The sequence below is a fragment of the Girardinichthys multiradiatus genome, chromosome 9 (assembly GCF_021462225.1).
Source record: "Girardinichthys multiradiatus isolate DD_20200921_A chromosome 9, DD_fGirMul_XY1, whole genome shotgun sequence".
NCBI classification, from domain to species: domain Eukaryota; kingdom Metazoa; phylum Chordata; class Actinopteri; order Cyprinodontiformes; family Goodeidae; genus Girardinichthys; species Girardinichthys multiradiatus.
In genome coordinates, this window is record NC_061802.1 from 33,478,769 (window position 1) to 33,497,340 (window position 18,572).

The 18,572-nt window shown below is 40.4% G+C and overlaps 1 long non-coding RNA gene across 2 annotated transcripts in view; it reads right to left on the reverse strand.

The window, feature by feature from the left end:
• LOC124873805 overlaps positions 1-18,572 on the reverse strand; it is a 54,790-nt gene that overhangs the window by 12,240 nt on the left and 23,978 nt on the right. For both annotated transcript variants that reach the window (XR_007039637.1, XR_007039636.1), the window contains exon 3: positions 9,117-9,246. This is a non-coding gene — a long non-coding RNA (uncharacterized LOC124873805). The remainder of the gene's footprint in view (positions 1-9,116; positions 9,247-18,572) is intronic.

Consider the following 18,572-nt stretch of genomic DNA (forward strand, 5'->3'; position numbering starts at 1 on the left):
AAGGTGTTTACTTATAAATCAATCAATCAATCAATCAATCAATCCATCAATCAATCAATCAATCAATCAATCAATCAATCAATCAATCAATCAATCAGTCCAACTTGATCCATTTAGTACTTTTCATACAAACTGCAATACATAGGGCTTTCCAGATGAAAACCAAACAACCCCTGTCTATACCCCTCCCCCAACCCTACAAAAAACCCCCACCATATCCAGTAGAAGTGTGCTCAATTATGATGTATATAAGATGTGGTCATAGCTTTTAAAGACATTAAAAAGCTTTTTTACTCAAAACCAGCAGCAAGCTGCCAAGGAGGTAACGCTATCTTTACTTTATGAGGAAACACTACAGAGACATAAATGTACAGTCAAATTCAATGAATTATCATATTATTGAAAAGTTAATTTATTTCTGTAAGTCAATCCACTAAGTAAAACACTTTATAAAGGTTAATTACACACAAACTGATAAGCTTTTAAAAGTGATGGTTTTCCTCTTACAGCTAATGAAAATACAAAATTTAAGAGTTGAATATTGCATCAGACCAAAAAAAACCAACATTTTAAATACTGAAATATAGGCTTAGTGAAAAGTATGATTAATACCTGCTTAAGGGCTGCTATTACACTTTAAATCTGAGAAACGAGTCTCATCGTTGCAATTAATTTTGTAATTTAAATTAAATATGAATGTGTGTGTTATGTTAAAAATAACAGAATAGTAAATTTCATTAATTAATTATGTTAAAATAAAATCTAAGAAGAAGCAGCACAATAGGTAAATAACAATATTAAGAAAAAATAATTGTCATCAGGGGCATATCAGCAAATTTTTAAGGCTGCTACAGCATAAAGCTAGAGTTCAGCATCAGCAGGTCATATTGATCCTAAACCTTTTCATACTAGCACCATTTTGGTTCTCTTGTATCCAACTTTTTCAGGTGCAAAAAGGCATCATGTGCCACAGGAAGTCCATTTATATCTGCTTTAGGGAGCTTTAATCGAAATAACAAAGGGGTGAGATACAGAAGCTGACTTCAACAGAAAACAGGAAGTCGAAAGACAAGGATCTGTATTATTTAGACAATGCACAAAGAGGCTGATAAAATAAGATGCTAAAGATAATCAATGTTTGTAATTATTTTGTCTTCTTAATTTTACCATCATCTTTCTTCTGACTGGAAGAAGAAACATGTCGGCTGGGCCACTGAATCCAACAGAGAATCTGTGGGTGAAGTTAAAAATTAGGATGACAGGCAGGTGGCCTTTTAACCTCTCCTTGCGTTCCCACTGATTACTAAGAAGGGTATGAATAATTTTAGATATATCACTTTTAATAAAATGTAAATTAAAACAGATCAATTATTTTTTACAAAGCTTATTCCCATCTCCTGTCAGAAACAGACTTCTTTGTTTGGTAAAAATAAGAAGACTACATCTAAATCTGCCAGTGATATGTTGTAAAATGAGTGCAATCAGTGCAAGAGTGTTCTTTTTAACATGCAAACCCGGCTCTGTGTGATTCAGGTGGAAAACTAGACCCTCTTGGTCTCACCAGAGGGAAGAAAGATGTGCGAAACAGCCCAGGATGAATTGAGTGATGGCTGTAAATGCTTTCAGCAACTATTACTTCAGAGGGTGCACCACACTCAATCAATACCTAAGCATATAAAAAGCAAAGGGGCAGGCAGAATGAGAAATGCTGCAGTGGGCTGGATGACAATAGCATGCATAAATGAACACCCAACACTCAAGTCAATCTGTGAAAATATGCTTTAATATTCTTAGTTTTATACAACCTAAGAAAGCGTTTTGACTCTGTGCCTCAATGGTATTCAGGTGCTTCTGTTTTCCCCTTGCCTCTGAGGATTTATATTTTAAAATAGATATATACACTCACCGGTCACTTTATTAGGTACACCTTGCTAGTACCGGGTTGGACCCCCTTTTGCCTTCAGGACTGCCTTAATCCTTCATGGCATAGATTCAACAAGGTACTGGAAACATTCCTCAGAGAGTTTGGTCCATATTGACATGATAGCATCACACAGATGCTGCAGATTTGTCAGCTGCACATCAATGATGTGAATCTCCCATTCCACCGCATCCCAAAGATGCTCTATTGGATTGAGATCTGGTGACTGTGGAGCCCATTTGAGTCCAGTGAACTCATTGTCATGTTCAAGAAACCAGTCTGAGATGATTCGTGCTTTATGACATGGCGTGTTATCCTGCTGGAAGTAACCATCAGAAGATGGGTACACAGTGGTCATAAAGGGATGGACATGGTCAGCAACAATACTCAGACAGGCTGCGGCGTTGACATGATGCTCAATTGGTACTAAAGGGCCCAAAGTGTTCCAAGAAAAATATCCCCCACACCATTACACCACCACCACCAGGTGGACCATTCTCTGTAAACCCTAGAGATGGTAGTGCGTGAAAATCCCAGTAGATCAGCAGTTTCTGAAATACTCAGACCAGCCTGTCTGGCACCAACAACCATGCCACATTCAAAGTCACTTAAATCAACTTTCTTCCCCATTCTGATGCTCAGTTTGAACTGCAGCAGATCATGTTGACCATGTCTACATGCCTAAATGCATTGCGTTGCTGCCATGTGATTGGCTGATTAGAAATTTGTGTTAACAAGCAGTTGGACAGGTTTACCTAATAAAGTGGCCAGTGAGTGTAAATCATGCAATAATGAATTAATTAGTAGAAATTTAAAAAAAGTAGCAAGACTATCCTAACAATGTTGTAAAAAGAATGACTTATGTAAAATGAAAACAATTTAATCAAACATTACTGAGTGGGATGCTTTTAGTGAACACCTTAAATATTTTAATCTGCAAGAATTAAAAATTGTTTAATTTAAAAATGACAAACTCCAGCCACCAACTATTACTGTTCAAGGTCCTGAAATGTGTCCACCTAATCCAAGGTGTGTTCGTCCTGCACGTGCTTTGTGTATTGAATTATGAATAACTGCACCAGCAACACAGATATGGCCACTGTTATTAGTGTAAAAGCTTTCAGCAGGGCACAATGTTTGGGAGGGGTTTCTCCCTGTAAGTGTGAATGGGCGGGTGCATGTTTGTTGGTGCAGCATGTATGTGGTGGCTCCTGGCATTTATAAGATTTTCATGATACGATAGCCTTAAGTGAAAATACTGACGCATCATGGTATTTATATGATTCCAATCCAAAATGTATGCTGTGTTTCCTTTAATTAAAAGAAACAGTTATTCATATTGCTTCTAAAGCTATATAACATATTTCTTATTACAGTTATAACAATGGCATCTAAAACCTTCATCTGTTTCGGTGTTTATAGCTTTCAAAACAAAAAACGTACAAATAAAAATCATAGAATAAGCTAAATGTGCCTGTTGCACAGAATATTACATCTTTTTGCTACTCTACTCTTTCTAGGGTGACATGAGTAGAACAAGCTACCAGCTGATTGGGCTGTCTGCCTGCAGTTGGCTGCTTAACAGACATGCCACTTGTAGCTTTTTAGTTGTAGTGTTAAAACAGTGTGACATCAAAAAGAGGGATGGCTGGCGCTTCTTTAAATTTTCACACCATGACTTTGTGTTTGTGGCAGCCAGAAACACCTCCTAACAGATGAATTTGTCTTTTTTAGGTGAGGGATAAGTGTAGTAGAGTTCTTTCAGCCAGCTGATTGAGAGAGTGTGCAGCAATCAATGGGGGATGAGATGTGCTGGTTTACTCATTGCACCTTACAGACAGAGAACCCTGGTACTTTCTCTGGCATTTCATAAAGGGGCTTTAACCCTAGGAGCAGTATGATGAGAAATTTGAGACTCGTGTTATGTTCTGCTAATGTTTAATATGAAGAGTGCAGTTTTGAACATGTACATAAGACTGAATGACATCCAGACCAACAAGCTCAATCAGTCTTCTTTTATTTACCATCTGTCTTTATTGTCTCAGAAATGCAGCTATGTATGCACAGAGTAACGCAATGTCTTCACCAAAATAATTATTGACACAATTTTGGTAACTTTTAATGTAAAAAAAATCCTGCTGTTGTTTTCGTATTACCAGGTAATTATTGAGTGTTGATTCTATCCATTACCTTCTTCTTTGTAACCATTTACTCCAACAGCGAGGGCCTGAAGCCTCTCCAGCTTGACACACAGTTTAGTGTGGACTGTTTTTCACCAACCTGCTCAGCTCAACCTCAGCTTAATTTGTGCCAATGTGGGCTGATTAGACTGAGAAGCTATATCAAAACGGCTCTGGTTCTGATTGAGGAGATAATAAGAGGAGCAAGGAGTCTATTTGTGGCCAGGTAAGTGACAGCGGTCAAAACAAAGTCTGCAGGCTAGTTTATAAGAAAGTATTTTATAAAATTAAACATTTTAGTTTAAAAAAGTATGCTTTCATTGGAGCTGGAAAAGAAAATACACCCACTACTACTTTTAGAGTTTTCATGTATGAATGATTTGATCTTGACCAATTTCTACAGTACAAAAGGTGAAAATGATACATAAAATGGTAAATGTAAACTATATATTATGTTAATTTCTGTGGTTTTTGTTAATGATTTCAGTTCCTTCCACAAAATGAGTTTGCTTACATTGACTTATTTTAGCTCCTTACTGCCTTGGTAGCAATGTTGAGCTTTCACATTTTGACCAAAGAATTGAACATAAAACCAATATAGACAGGGAATGTTTTATACATTCATATATGTTGAGTACCCATTGTGTCATTTAAATTAGAAATTAATAAATGTTTTTTTTTAAGGTGAGTAATTTCGAATGCAGGGTTAAACAAAAAAACAAGAAAAACATGCAGGTATGCACAGGGGAAACCGTTTATTATAACATTGTCTCACAGCAGCAAGGTTCTGGGGTTCGAATCCCAATCAGGACTCTTGAAAGGAGTTTGCATGATCTATCCCTGCATAAAGGGTACTCTGGCTTCCACCCACCATTCAAAAATATGTATGTTAAGGTAATAAGACACTGAATTTCTCTTACATTTGTGTGCATGAAAACGTTTGTGTGTCTCTGGGATAAACTGACAGTCTGTACCCTGTGTCTCACCAATTGATCACTGAAGATTGGTCCCAAACCCCACTGCAATAATGCAAAGGTTACACAGGTATAGAAAATGGATGGATATATCGAAACTGTTGTTTTGTATAACCAGGTTGATTATTCTTTTTGACCCACTCTTTGCTAGATTCAGACATTAGCCATTTTTGTTCCGTTTTTTGTTTGGGTTAAAGACCAAGCCCAGTATGCTGAGTCACACACTTACAACCCAACCCTACTGTGTTAAATCAACCAACTCCTGGATCAGTCCATATCTGAACCAGGATTAGGTCACTGGGATATTCGAAATTGGATTGTTTTTAGCTCAGCAGCTTTTAGGTGCAAATATTCAATTTTACCATGTGTTAAAAATCACAGATTACACTGTATCATTAAACAATGATGTAGCCAAAAGGGAATAGTTTGTGAAACAATATGTACATCCCAAAACCCCAAAATAAGTAGGAAATCATGACCATGCCTATAAGGACTGCTGAAATGTTGATGTTCTATCGCTCCATGCAGAATTTTATGCACTAATTGTAATCATTAAATGATACAAATATAAATGAATAAAAAGGTGTCCTTCTCCATCGTCTTTATGTTAAGTTTGAAGCTATCCTGCTCCGGGCTAACAACAGATGTCGAACAGCAGGTCTTCAGTGTGGATGAGTAGCCTGGATTTAGGACATAGACAATTCCCCAGATCAGCCCTTTGCACTAATTAGCAGTGACAAGTGAAAGCAGCCAGAATTCCATGGGAGCTAACAATGAAACAGACAATTGCACAAACACACTCAACTATAAGCCATAGAGACACCCATACAAACATAAACACACATATGTCAGTGCACAACAGCTGCTATTGAGAATCTATGAGCGCAGCTAACGCCACATTCAAACCCATTAAGCACCAAGACATCCCCTGCTCCACGTACACAGCCTGTATCCTGCTTCTCCTGCACTGATACCGCTGATCCCCTCGTGCTTTGACAAGGCGTAATAAAGCCTGTATGAAGTCCTGCATTGTGTGGGGAGAACACAATGTTGCATGCTGAGTGCTGTGAGAAGGGCGTACGCTGGCGGGTCCCACGGCGCAGCAGCGCGCCAGGGCCTATAGCAGCGAGTGTTGAGCATGCTAATGAGGTCATTATGTTATGCCTCACCCTTTGCTTCTGCTTCTCCTTTACAGTGTGCGCTTTTTTGCCTGTCACAGGAGGCAGGGCACCCTTGTGATGCAGCCAACCACAGATGTCACATATGGCACAATGAGGAGACACAGGAGCGTCGCTCAGACAGAGACGAGGTGCTGCTGTGTTTTTCAAGCTAGCATCCAATGCGATGAAGCAGCATCAGTGATTTGCATAGCTTAAAGAAAAAAAAAAAAGCTGACCAACAACATTCATTTGCTAATTGTTCCTGCTGTGTGTTCAATCAGCAATTGCCCAGGGTTGCATTTTCTTTTATTCCTTTTTACACTTGCGCTATTATTTACAGCCAAGGGGGAAGGATTAAGTGTCTTGCACATGCAAGAGCAATTACATGATATTTGCATAGCCGTTAACAATCACGGGGCAGATGGCAAACAGAGGGCATTAGAAAAGCGACCAAGCGCCATTTTGGCTGAGGGAGACAGCTGGCAGACAAGAAATCGGCCATTTTGTAAGCATGGGCCGCTGCCAGGCTGAGGAGCAGACAGGTGCCAGGCTCTATCTGCGTGCCAGGAGATTGGCATGAGACAGGGAAATCGAGCTTTCATATCCTCTCTGGTACAAGCAACCAGAATGAGCTCCTCCGACAGGCTGTGTGACAGCATGATCACAGGCCAGGGCTCAATGAGGAGATCAGCTACAACATGAGGTGTCTGCTTTTACTTTAAAAAGACACATTCTCCTTTAGGCAGAAATAATATTTCATAACACACTCAGATAGGAGATAAACATTCATTTTTGTTGAGGGTGTTCCTATGCATTTCCCAGTTCAAAATTCCATACTTTCCTGGCTAAAATTTCAACATTCTGGACATCCGACTGGAAAACATTTATCTAGATGGGTTTTATCATCTTGATGTTTCACAAATTGTGAAAAAACACAAGGCTCATCTTGGCTTTCAATTCAGCAGAGTGGTAAAGGGCCATTTCACAGTGTTCTTTTTATTCTTTTTCTCGCAGTTTTAAAAGCTATAACACTCAGACTTAGCTGGACTTGACTACTCTAAATACAGTGTCTTTATTCTGTTTGTGAATGTAAAAAACAATGAATAGTGTTAAGCCTGTTTGGCATCTAACAGGAGCCAGGTTTAACCCTATAACACCTAAGATATAATTTCTGATAAACATATTTTGGAGACCTTTATCTGCTGAACAAAGTTGGAACTCTCCTTTAAAACATCTATCAGATTGTATATTTGTTGTGTGCCCTATGTTGAAAGATCTAGGTATTACAGGTGGTAAGTGCCAATTTTATTCAAAAATTCAAGACGACTGCACTAACAGAGTGCAGCAAGAGGGTACAGTCCTGTTTTGGAAAAGCAGTCTTTATTAGAGTCATACAGTGTCTAGTGGGTTTAAAAGCTATGGAATTGCCCTTGTAAAAAATTTTTTTGAATGAGCGTTTATATGTGGGTTCTCAGTCATCAACTGAGAACCCACAGTCATCATAAAAATTTTATCTTTTTGATAAGTAAATAAGGAAAAAGGTGTGGAAACGTTTTTTCAAACTCGGTTTTATATTTTTCCATACCTATCCAGACCAGGAAAAAAATATTTCCATACTTTTCAAGACTTTTCAAGACAGCATAGGAGCCCTGTGTACAATGTGGCTATGAAATGGTACATTAAATCAATACTCACCAAAAGTGTGAATCTGTAGGTTAAATCTGTAAGTTGTTTAGGAAGCTGTCATTTTGTCTGGAAACGTCAATCCAGGTCTCAAACGTGTACAGCATGAACTCTTATGAGGATGCTTCTTCCAGGTAACATGTGAAGGTGATTCTCTGCAGTTATTTTCTGATAATGAGTAAGAATTAATCTTCAAACAGCTTTGTATGTGTAGAGGAGGAAAAAGTCTGTCAAACTAGGGTCCTTCTTGCTTACTCATTCAATTAGCAGTCATTCACCTGTGCTGTCACTGGATCCTAGCAGCACAGCAGTAAGTGGACCTCATGTACTATTCCCCCTTCACCCCCAGAAACACACACAGTGAGGGAAAGAGGTATGAAAGCCCAGATTTCTCTCTTCCACCTCACGGATCAATATTGCACTGCCATATCCTCTGATGGGAGCTGCTATTGTGCGGGTAAGAAAATCTAAGGTGAAAAGACAGCTTCTGCCAGATACAGTAGATGAGAGGAAAAAGTTCAAATTGCCCTTTCATCCAGGCTCATGAGATCTTAGGAATATTGTCCGCATTACGTGCTTGGAAACGGCACTGAGCTTTAACGTCATGTGTAGCATCCTCATTCAGAAAAGGTAAATGTTGAATGACTAACAGGAGCGTGGGAGCTAGAAGGAAAAGGACCTGAACATCATGGCTCATTCTTTAACCATTTCTCTGTGTGTCTTTGACAAGGTTTTTTCAAGTAGAGTTGGAAAAACCTCCAGCTGAACCACACAGAATGATAGATTCTGTCTCTTTCTGTTTTACTCTCCTGCACACACATGTGGCTGGTGCTGACTCTCCAGGAGAGAAGTAGAATGAGAGCTGCAGATAGGAGCTGGGAGTAGTGGTGGTGGTGGTTGGTCCCTGGGCTCCAAGGCCTGCAGGCGATATTGGGCAACCTCTGCTCGCCTCTCTTCTCGGTATTGATTTCTGCTGCTCCGCACTGCTCCACTTTGCCAACGAGGCTCCTAGCCGAGGGGAACGAGAGCTCAGCTCACCCAGCTCACCTGCCTCTCTCCTGGCTTGCTGGCCTAGCCTGCCCACTTCGCTGCAGCTTTTGGCTGGCCCCTGCTGGGTCTTTGGGACCCTGGTACAGAGCAACTGGGCCCACAAGAGGAAGTAGACAGAAAGCCCATGGCAATCCGCAGCTGTGTTCACCTGCTCTGGGTTCACCCGCTTCGAACCACCTCCTCAAACTGCTTCCATCCTCCTCTCCTTCCATTCTTCCACCCACTCTGCTTCTCTTTTTCCTCCTCCACTGCATCCTCCTCCTCTTCTTCTTCTCAAGCTGTACACAAACAAGCACAGACAGTGATGGAGAAAGAAACAAGTTAATCTCAACTTTCAGGATTTTTTTCCCACTCAGAATGTCAGTTCTGGTCTTTGATCAAGAAAAAGTCAAGGGTAAGAATTTTGGCATCCTCTCCCAGCTGGTAATATGAACCTGCTAACCTTAGAGGGTGGAAACTACAGAGAGTTAAGTGTGTCAGGCAGTAACATACTGCCTGCCAATGTACTCTCAGCCATTAGAGTCGATGTGCTGCAGATAGCAAAATATAGCGAGAGTGGGCCCATTATAAAAATCACTACTATATCAACTGAATACATTAAAAGTGCAGTATTTATAGGGAAACTGTTTCTTCAAGAGCCACACTCTTTCCCTTTTTGCACCACAAACAAAAAAAAAGAAGTGAATTAAGAATTTCACTTGTCACTGCAAAAAAAAAAGAAGTTGTTGAAATTTTGTCACATTACAACCAGAAACATCCACACATACATATATATATATATATATATATATATATATATATATATATATATTTTGCATAACTGTCCGCAGAATTGTGAAGTGGATATAAAAAATTTAAATCTGGAAAGTGTCGGGTGCTTTTGTATTTAGCCTCTCAGCACCGATGCTCAAGAAACAATTAGTAAATAGAGTTCAGCTTTGTGTAATTGAATCTTAGTGTAAACAAAGTTCTTCTGTGAAGGCCTCAGAGGTTTGTGAGAGAACATTAGTGAACAAACTGCCTCATTAAGACCAAGGAACACAGCAGACAAGTTTCTGAAGATGCACATGGCTGTTTGTGTAAACTGACAGGCTGGGCGAGGAAAGTATTAATGCAAGATGCAGCCAGAAGGCCCATGGTAGCTCTGTAGAAACTTCAGAGATCGACAGCTCAGTTGGGAGAATCTGATAACGTGACAACTATTAACTGTGCACTCCACAAATTTGACCTTTATTGATGAGTGCCAACAAGGAAGGCATTGCTAAAATAAAGCCATAAAGGTTCCTATTTCCAGTTTGCCACAAGCCATGTAGGGGACACAGCAAGCATGTGGGCGGTGTTTTGATCAGATGAGACCAAAATTAACCTCTTTGACCTGAATGCAAAAACTGACAGAGCACATCACCTTTACTACATCATCTTCATCGTTAAATATGGTGGTGGTGGCAGCATCATTCTATGAAGATGCTTTTCTTCAGAAGGGACAGGGAAACTGGTCAGAATTATCTTCCAGGATTGCCCTGTATTTAGCTCCATTTATCTTCCCATTAATCCTGACCAGTTTCCCTGGCGCTCTAAACATACAGCCAGAGCTACAATATAACGCACTTCCGTGTTTTAGAATTATTCAGTCAAAGCCCAGACCTAATCTTTGATAGAAAGTTGACAGGAAATTTCTTTCATGGCCCTTTCTTGATTGTGGCACAGTGACTGTGATGGAATGGAAATGTTTTGGCCAGGCTAGTGGTGCGCTATAGAAACTTTGTAAAATAGAAAACATCTCAGCTTTTGTATCATCAAGAGTTCCTCAAATGGGTCCAACAACCCTCTTCTTATGATAATAGCAGATGGAGGGGACATTTCTTTGAGGATTCATGGCCCCATTGTGCTTCTCAAGAGAGAAAGGGCCACAGCCAAATTCAACCCCCACCATGCCACACCAACTGCGCAATTGTCGAAATATCCTTGCTACTCTCGCAAGAGAACTGAGAAGTGAGACAGGCCTGTAATCCACATCTCTCCACCCCTCTACAGGTCTTAAAAACAGACTTAACCCTATGGGCGAACTGCCAGAGGAATAGAGAAGTAAAGTGTGGAGGTTTGGAGTCGGTGGGCTAGGGAGGTTTTGGAAGTTGGAGGTTTCTGTTAAGGAGTGGGCGGTGGGGGTGTAGGAGTGGTGTGGTGTATGGGGGGGTTACACTGTTGGGACAAGAGCAGCAAGTTTGGGTGGGGCGGAGGCCAGTTGAGTTTGGGGGACATGGTTGGGGACCCGGGTGCAGTGTATGTCTCAGACACAATAATGCTATTCATTGGGCTCAGACATGGGTGTTAACTCCCCTCTGACAGAGCACAATGGGACTCGGCGGCATTCAGGCAGCCTTGGTGATATTGTTAGTTCAGGGCTGCATTCTCCATGCCGCAGGATAGAGCGCCTGCATTGTACCCCTCCAGGCAGGATGGATGGAGGGAGGTTTGAGAGGGTGAAAGGCGAAGAAAGAGAGAACAGTACGTATGTCTATGCTTCAGTCCTGGAGGAGAGAGATGGCAGTTCGGGAGACTTGGTGAGGAGATGGGGTTGGGGTTGTTTTTGCCCAATGCCAATGGACTTATTTTTTTGCAAGGTAAAAAAATAAATGTGAGCAACTGAAGCTTAAAGAAAATGGGCTGAAAGAATTACCCACAACTGAATGCAGATGGAAGCTGGAAGGCAGGGTGGCATTTTTATGGGTGTGCATGCAGCTCAAGAGTTTTATTACATTTTGTTCACATGCATTGAAAGGGCAGCTTGACAGATGCATGGTGACAGGAAGGATGGGGAGGTTTTCTGCATGCAGCTTCAGAGTCAGGCAAGTTGACAGAAACTAATATAAGATGTATATCCAAGGTGCAGAAGTCACTGTGAGCAGAAAAATACTGCAAGACAACCTAGCTGGGGCTTGTGCATAGGCATAAGTACATATTTTATACTTTAATAGCCCATGTAGGTGAGAATGCTGGCCTTTTTCACTTTTCAAACAAATGCATCAATCCTGCAACACACTCCTGCCATATAGGCTCATTGAAATCATTAAAAAAACAAAAGTATCACCCCAAATCAAAATCATATTGAACTGATAGGAAATGTTATGAAAGCTTTCTACAGAGGATACCTGTAGTGGCAGTAAAGACAAAATTGAAAGGATCCAGAAAGCCCAGTTTCACAAACTAATCTAGGACATTACTAAACACATGACACACAACCCATGCTGCCACACTCACACTGAGAGTATCAGTGCTTCTTCTGCCCAGAACAACCTCCTCTCATGAACAGTACTTTGTTTGTTTCCCCTCTGGTAAACTCTGACCAGCCGTTCCTATAGCAACCTTAGTTCCTCGTTCCCTGTGTGATTGTGTGTTTGTTGGGTTTTGAAAAAATAGTGGGAGGAAGAAACAATGAATGAGGTACAGGATGTAGGTTATTGCAGAGGATTCATACTTGATGATCTTAATGGATGGGGTGTAGTTGAGAGTAGGACACAATCAAGCACTTAGTTTTTCTTACAATACGTTTATTACAATACAGTTGAATGAATGAAACATGAAATGATGATAAATAATTCCTTATACTCATTTATTACCCCCCCCCCCCATATGTATATATACTATCATATCTGTATGTTTTATTTAAAAAGCCAAAATCCCCAATTAAAATTTTTACATTTATTTTAATCATAATTTTATTATTATTATTATTTACCCCTTTACACACTTGAGTATTTATTTATCTTTGTTTATTTAATACTTTGACTCATTCTGTTAAATAAAATATTATGAATGACATTGTTATATGCCATAATTATTATGTACTATATGCAACTTACCTGACAGTGAGACTCTTGTCTCAACCTTAGCTAACAGTTGCTATAAAATGGCTACATGTTTAAAAACTGCAAACCTGTTTCAAGACATTGCATTGACAGTAAGACATTGATAAAACCTAAGGATTAAGTGGCTCAAACATAAAGTTTTTTATTTGATAAATAATACAATAAAAACTTTTAAATTTACTCCCCAGTTGTTTAAAATAGCAGATGTATCAAGGGTTTAAAATTCTTAATTCACTTTATTTAAATTATTAACACAAATACATTGAAGATTTAAATGAATTGACAAATGTTCTGTATACAAATCAGCATTTGGATAGTTTTCTTAGATTAGAGTCATAATTGTTTTGCTGCTGTTGTAGTTTATTTCTATTGGTTGCCTCAGCTGAGGTCACATTTAATGGACATTGTAATAGTTTGCAAATAAATCTTGGAACTCTGTACACCTAACGTGATAGCGAGAACAAATGTCAGATGGACATTTAGATAGATAGATAGCCCGATTTTAACATTTTATTAAAGCTGCCTTTATAATTTGAAAAATTAGATAAACTATTTATAAACAGTCTACAAACATATGGAGGAAGGTGCCCAGGTCAAATGAGACCATAAATGAACTTTCTGGCATACATGCAAATCACTACATGTGGTGGAAAGCTAAAAATGGGTGGTGGCAGCATCATGATGTGCTATTGCTTTTCTTCAACAAGACAGGGAAGCTGGCCAGAGATCATGGGAAGATGGATGGAGTTAAATACAGGGCCATACTGGAATAAAACCTATGTGATGCTGTGAAAGATTTTGGGTGGAGACTCACCTTCCAGCAGGACAACAGCCCTAAAAATATAGCTAGAGGACCATCTGATCCAATGGTTTGGATCTAAATCTAATTGAGAATCTTTCATGTCAGTGTGGCTGACGTCAAACTATTTTGCAAAAGAACATTTACTAAAAATATTGAAAACCTTGTATTATTTGTATTATTATTTGCTTTGGTCTGTCCAACAAAATCCCATTAAAATACTAAGTGTGTACGTTTAAAGGGTTATCCCTAAACAGCAAAGAAAACAGACTAAAGAGGACAAACCTGTTGATTTTATACTGTGTTTAGGTTTTAGCAATCTGGGTTTAATCCCAGCATCCAAAATTAGAAGCAAAGAGCTGAAAGTGTGATGCTGGGTTTCCACGGAGGCAGGAGCAGGCTAGCTTATGGCTCTCGTCAGGGGGCTAATGCCACTTCAAAGGTGGCTGAAGTAGTGAAGGTGGTGCCCTTTGTCCCTAGTAGAAGGATTACACCAGTCAACCAGTACAGACAATGTACCCCCCTCTTGGGAGGGGAGGACCACCCTTCTCTCTGCCAATGATAGGGGCAGTCAACTGATCACTAACTTAATTCAGGACAAGCAGAAATAAGAGCAGGGAGGAAAGAAGATGCAGACGTCACAGAGAAAGGCTGAGAAAATGGAGGGGCAGGGTTGACAAAGGGGGATAAAGAGAAGGAAAAAGACAAGGAGAAGGACACGCTGAAATGAGAAGAGGCATGGAGTAAGAAGAACAATGTGAAGCAGAGGAGGGCTGAGAAGGCTTCTCTAGATGCAGGATTAGGGAAGAGGAGATGAAAGAATAAGGCCTAACACAGGACAGCAGAGATGGCCAGAGGAGAGGGACCTGAAAGACTTAAACTCCAAGCAGGCAAATCAAGTAGAATAGGGTGAAAGGAAAGAGGAGGAGAGCTCAGGTGTCCATGACCTAAAGGCACTGGTAGAGGAGTCACTAAAAGGCTGTTTTACAGCAGGTGCACAGCGTGACAACTCCCTCTCTTTTTGCTATTTACGCCACAGAAGACACACATTAAAACCCAATGACAAATCGGCAGATAATTCTATTACTGAGAACTTTAACAAAGGATATTTAGGGGACGGTTAGCGGACCCAGGTAGCATAGCTCATGCTCACTGCAGACAGATATGACTCTCCAACACTTAACAACAGGGATTTGGCAGCACTGCTGATTGAACATGCCAAATCCCATTTGTCGGAGGGTTGTGCGCCTTTGTATCGACACTCTGTAACCTTGTGGCTCCGTAAAAGGAGACCTAGGCGTGATGATGTGTGCACATTGGTGTGCGTTTGCAATGGCTGGTGGACGGCATGTTTGGTGTAACAGAAGACACAATCCCAGCTCTTTTTGACCCCTTATCCATGTTACCCATCCTTCTGCCCAGCTTTATGTCCTCAATTCACCCCCCATCACACAAGAATGGCGACAAGAAAGAGATAGAGGCTTTTTCAGCACCCCTTTTTCTTGCTTTCTCTCCCTCCCCCCTCTCCCTCTGTTTTTTCCATCCCCTCCGGTAGAGCTGCCAGACAGGAGTGCTCAGCAGCTCTCCGAACGTTATTGATCCTGAGAGCGAGTCGGAGAAGGGAGTTGGTGTCTCTCCCTCCCTCTCTATCTCGCCTCCCTCCATCAGAGCTTCATCTCCCAACACAGTCCACAACTTTTTCTCTCCCACATAACCTCACTCCCTTCCCGCCTCTACTTCATTTATCAAGGTTAAGGAACTCTTATAAAAAAGGGAAGAGGGGGTCGCCTGGATGTTATCTGACTTCATGAAAGAAATCCCCTCGGGCCACTCCATAAGGGAAGAATGCTGTCTGCCAGACCCAAGTCTGCACAGATACAGGGACACATGCAGAAATATGAAACCACACAGTGGCCCACTCACAGCCAGCCAGAAACAGAAAACAGAATGTCCAGTTTGGCACAGAGCAACAGGGTGACCAGAAACAGAAATAAACAAGATAGAAAACAGAGGAGGAAATCTTTACTTGCATAATGTGGTTTAGCAGAGAAGTTCTCCTTTCTTAGAACTTACATTTTCATCAAGTTTCAAACAATTGTAAATATCAAAAGAAATTCACAAATATAACAGTGCTCAGGTTAACTGCTCAATTGAGATAAGATCAAGAGCTTTATCATGGATGAAGCTTGTTGAATCTTCATGTTTAGGTCACACAGAACCATGAATTGCTATTTTATATTTACCTGTGTAAACACAAAAAGCAGATTTAATCCATTAAAAGGAAAAACTGCTTTCTCTGGAGAGTTATTTTAAATAAGCTACACTGGATGGTTTTTGAAAATGAATGCCATTGTTTAGGTGCTATTCATTCTGTTGCCTGTTTGGGGTCCTGTCACAGCAATTTAATCGGCTTTATGTCTGGACTTTGATTAGGCCGCTCCAAAACCTTCACCTCTGATTGTCCTGCTGCACAACCCAATTTCTCTTTAGGTTAAGATCACAACCTGATTGCAGGACATTCTTTTTCCAGGATTTTCTGCTAGAGAGCTGCCTTCATGGTTCCCCAGCCCCAGACCATCGCATCCCCTCCACCAATGTGCTTGGCTGATGTTTTGTTCTAAAATGCTGTACAAGTTTAAAATGCTGTAGGAGTTTAAAGGTAGATTTAATTGGACACACACTTTCAAAAAACTTCCACTGACATTGAACACCAACTAAACTCAATTAAGGGAGGCCTGCTGCACTTTAGATGTTGTTCTGGGTTCTTCTGTGACTTCCTGAATGAGTCGTCAGTGCGCTTTCTGAGTATTTTTGGTAGACTGAACACATATGTGAAGGTTCACCACTGCTCCATACTTTCGCAATAATGGCTCTCACTGTGGTTCACTGGAGTCAGCGGTAAAGTTGGAGTCAGTATTATAAACATGGGATGTTACTAATAGCTTTTTATTTTGGATACATTACTAGAAAATTAAGTTCTGTGAAGTTAATTTCAAGTTAACTGACATGTAAACAAATGTACCACATCCATGCTTAATGCTTTGTGGTTTACTATGAAAAAATACCACTATTCTTTATATACAGGTCCTTCTCATAATATTAGCATATTGTGATAAAGTTCATTATTTTCCATAATGTCATGATGAAAATTTAACATTCATATATTTTACATTCCTTGCACACTAACTGAAATATTTTAGGTCTTTTATTGTCTTAATACGGATGATTGTGGCATACAGCTCATGAAAACCCAAAATTCCTATCTCACAAAATTAGCATATCATTAAAAGGGTCTCTAAACGAGCTATGAACCTAATCATCTGAATCAACGAGTTAACTCTAAACACCTGCAAAAGATTCCTGAGGCCTTTAAAACTCCCAGCCTGGTTCATCACTCAAAACCCCAATCATGGGTAAGACTGCCGACCTGACTGCTGTCCAGAAGGCCACTATTGACACCCTCAAGCAAGAGGGTAAGACACAGAAAGAAATTTCTGAACGAATAGGCTGTTCCCAGAGTGCTGTATCAAGGCACCTCAGTGGGAAGTCTGTGGGAAGGAAAAAGTGTGGCAGAAAACGCTGCACAACGAGAAGAGGTGACCGGACCCTGAGGAAGATTGTGGAGAAGGGCCGATTCCAGACCTTGGGGGACCTGCGGAAGCAGTGGACTGAGTCTGGAGTAGAAACATCCAGAGCCACCGTGCACAGGCGTGTGCAGGAAATGGGCTACAGGTGCCGCATTCCCCAGGTCAAGCCACTTTTGAACCAGAAACAGCGGCAGAAGCGCCTGACCTGGGCTACAGAGAAGCAGCACTGGACTGTTGCTCAGTGGTCCAAAGTACTTTTTTCGGATGAAAGCAAATTCACAATTACCCATTTGTTAATTGTGTATATACATATAAATAATTGGCCCCATGCACACTATTCTGTAATCAAAACAATTTCTAGAGGTTGTTTTTTTTATTATGTATGAATACCTAGGTTTCAGATTGGAGGGTAACATATCTGCAAAGCCCTTACCTGAAGAGAATGTAATTCAGTTCACATACACTGCAAAAAGGTACATTTGGTAAGTTAGCTCCTACAACAGTATAATTTAATCACATTAAATGTTCCCAGACCTGTGCATTTCCAGCCCATAGTCCATATTTGGAGATCACAGAGTTTAAACATCTCCAGTCTTTAAAAGACCCCACCATCCATTGTCCCTGTTTGTAAAAGCACTGGAAATGGTACTACATGTAGAGTACATCCTGTCTTCCATTGTTATTGGCTTCATTCTCTCTATAAAAGGCCTACCTGCCTTCAGGGGCTACAACAGGCAGGCAAATGCACGCAGAAGCGCACTACAGAGGCAAACCTTCCTGTCCCTTTGTGCTCAGTAATTGCCACAATGCATCTTCTTGTCCACCTAATTAAGTGAGTCTTCCCCATTGTCTCTCAATGGTATCAGCTTTTCACACAGCCAAGGAATGGGTAGAGAGAGGGAAAAGGAGGATGTTTAAAAGGAAGAAAAAGGAGGAGTAAGTATGTAGAATGAAGTTCGAACAAAGAAGGGAAGAATGACAGAGATTTGTGTCTGCATGCTAATAAATGTTTACCAGTTAGAAAAGGGGCCTACTGTCTGTGTTTGCTAGTGGGCTGAACTTTACAGATGTCAGATGAAAATTATACTAATAATTAAATTACTCTGTGAACTTAGAAACTGATTATATTTTTTACACAGGCCTAAATATTAAAAGAAAATCAGCTTTTAACACTAAAACCTGAAGTGTTAACACCTTTAAATTTGATAACTGATGGAGAGCTGTAACGGTATATGCCTAAAGTGGGAGGCAAAACTGTTATTTTACATGGGGCTCCTTTATGTAGAACAGTACATGTGCGTAGACCTGGACTGGTTTATGGTGTCAAGGTATACCAAGTTAAAAGAGTTATG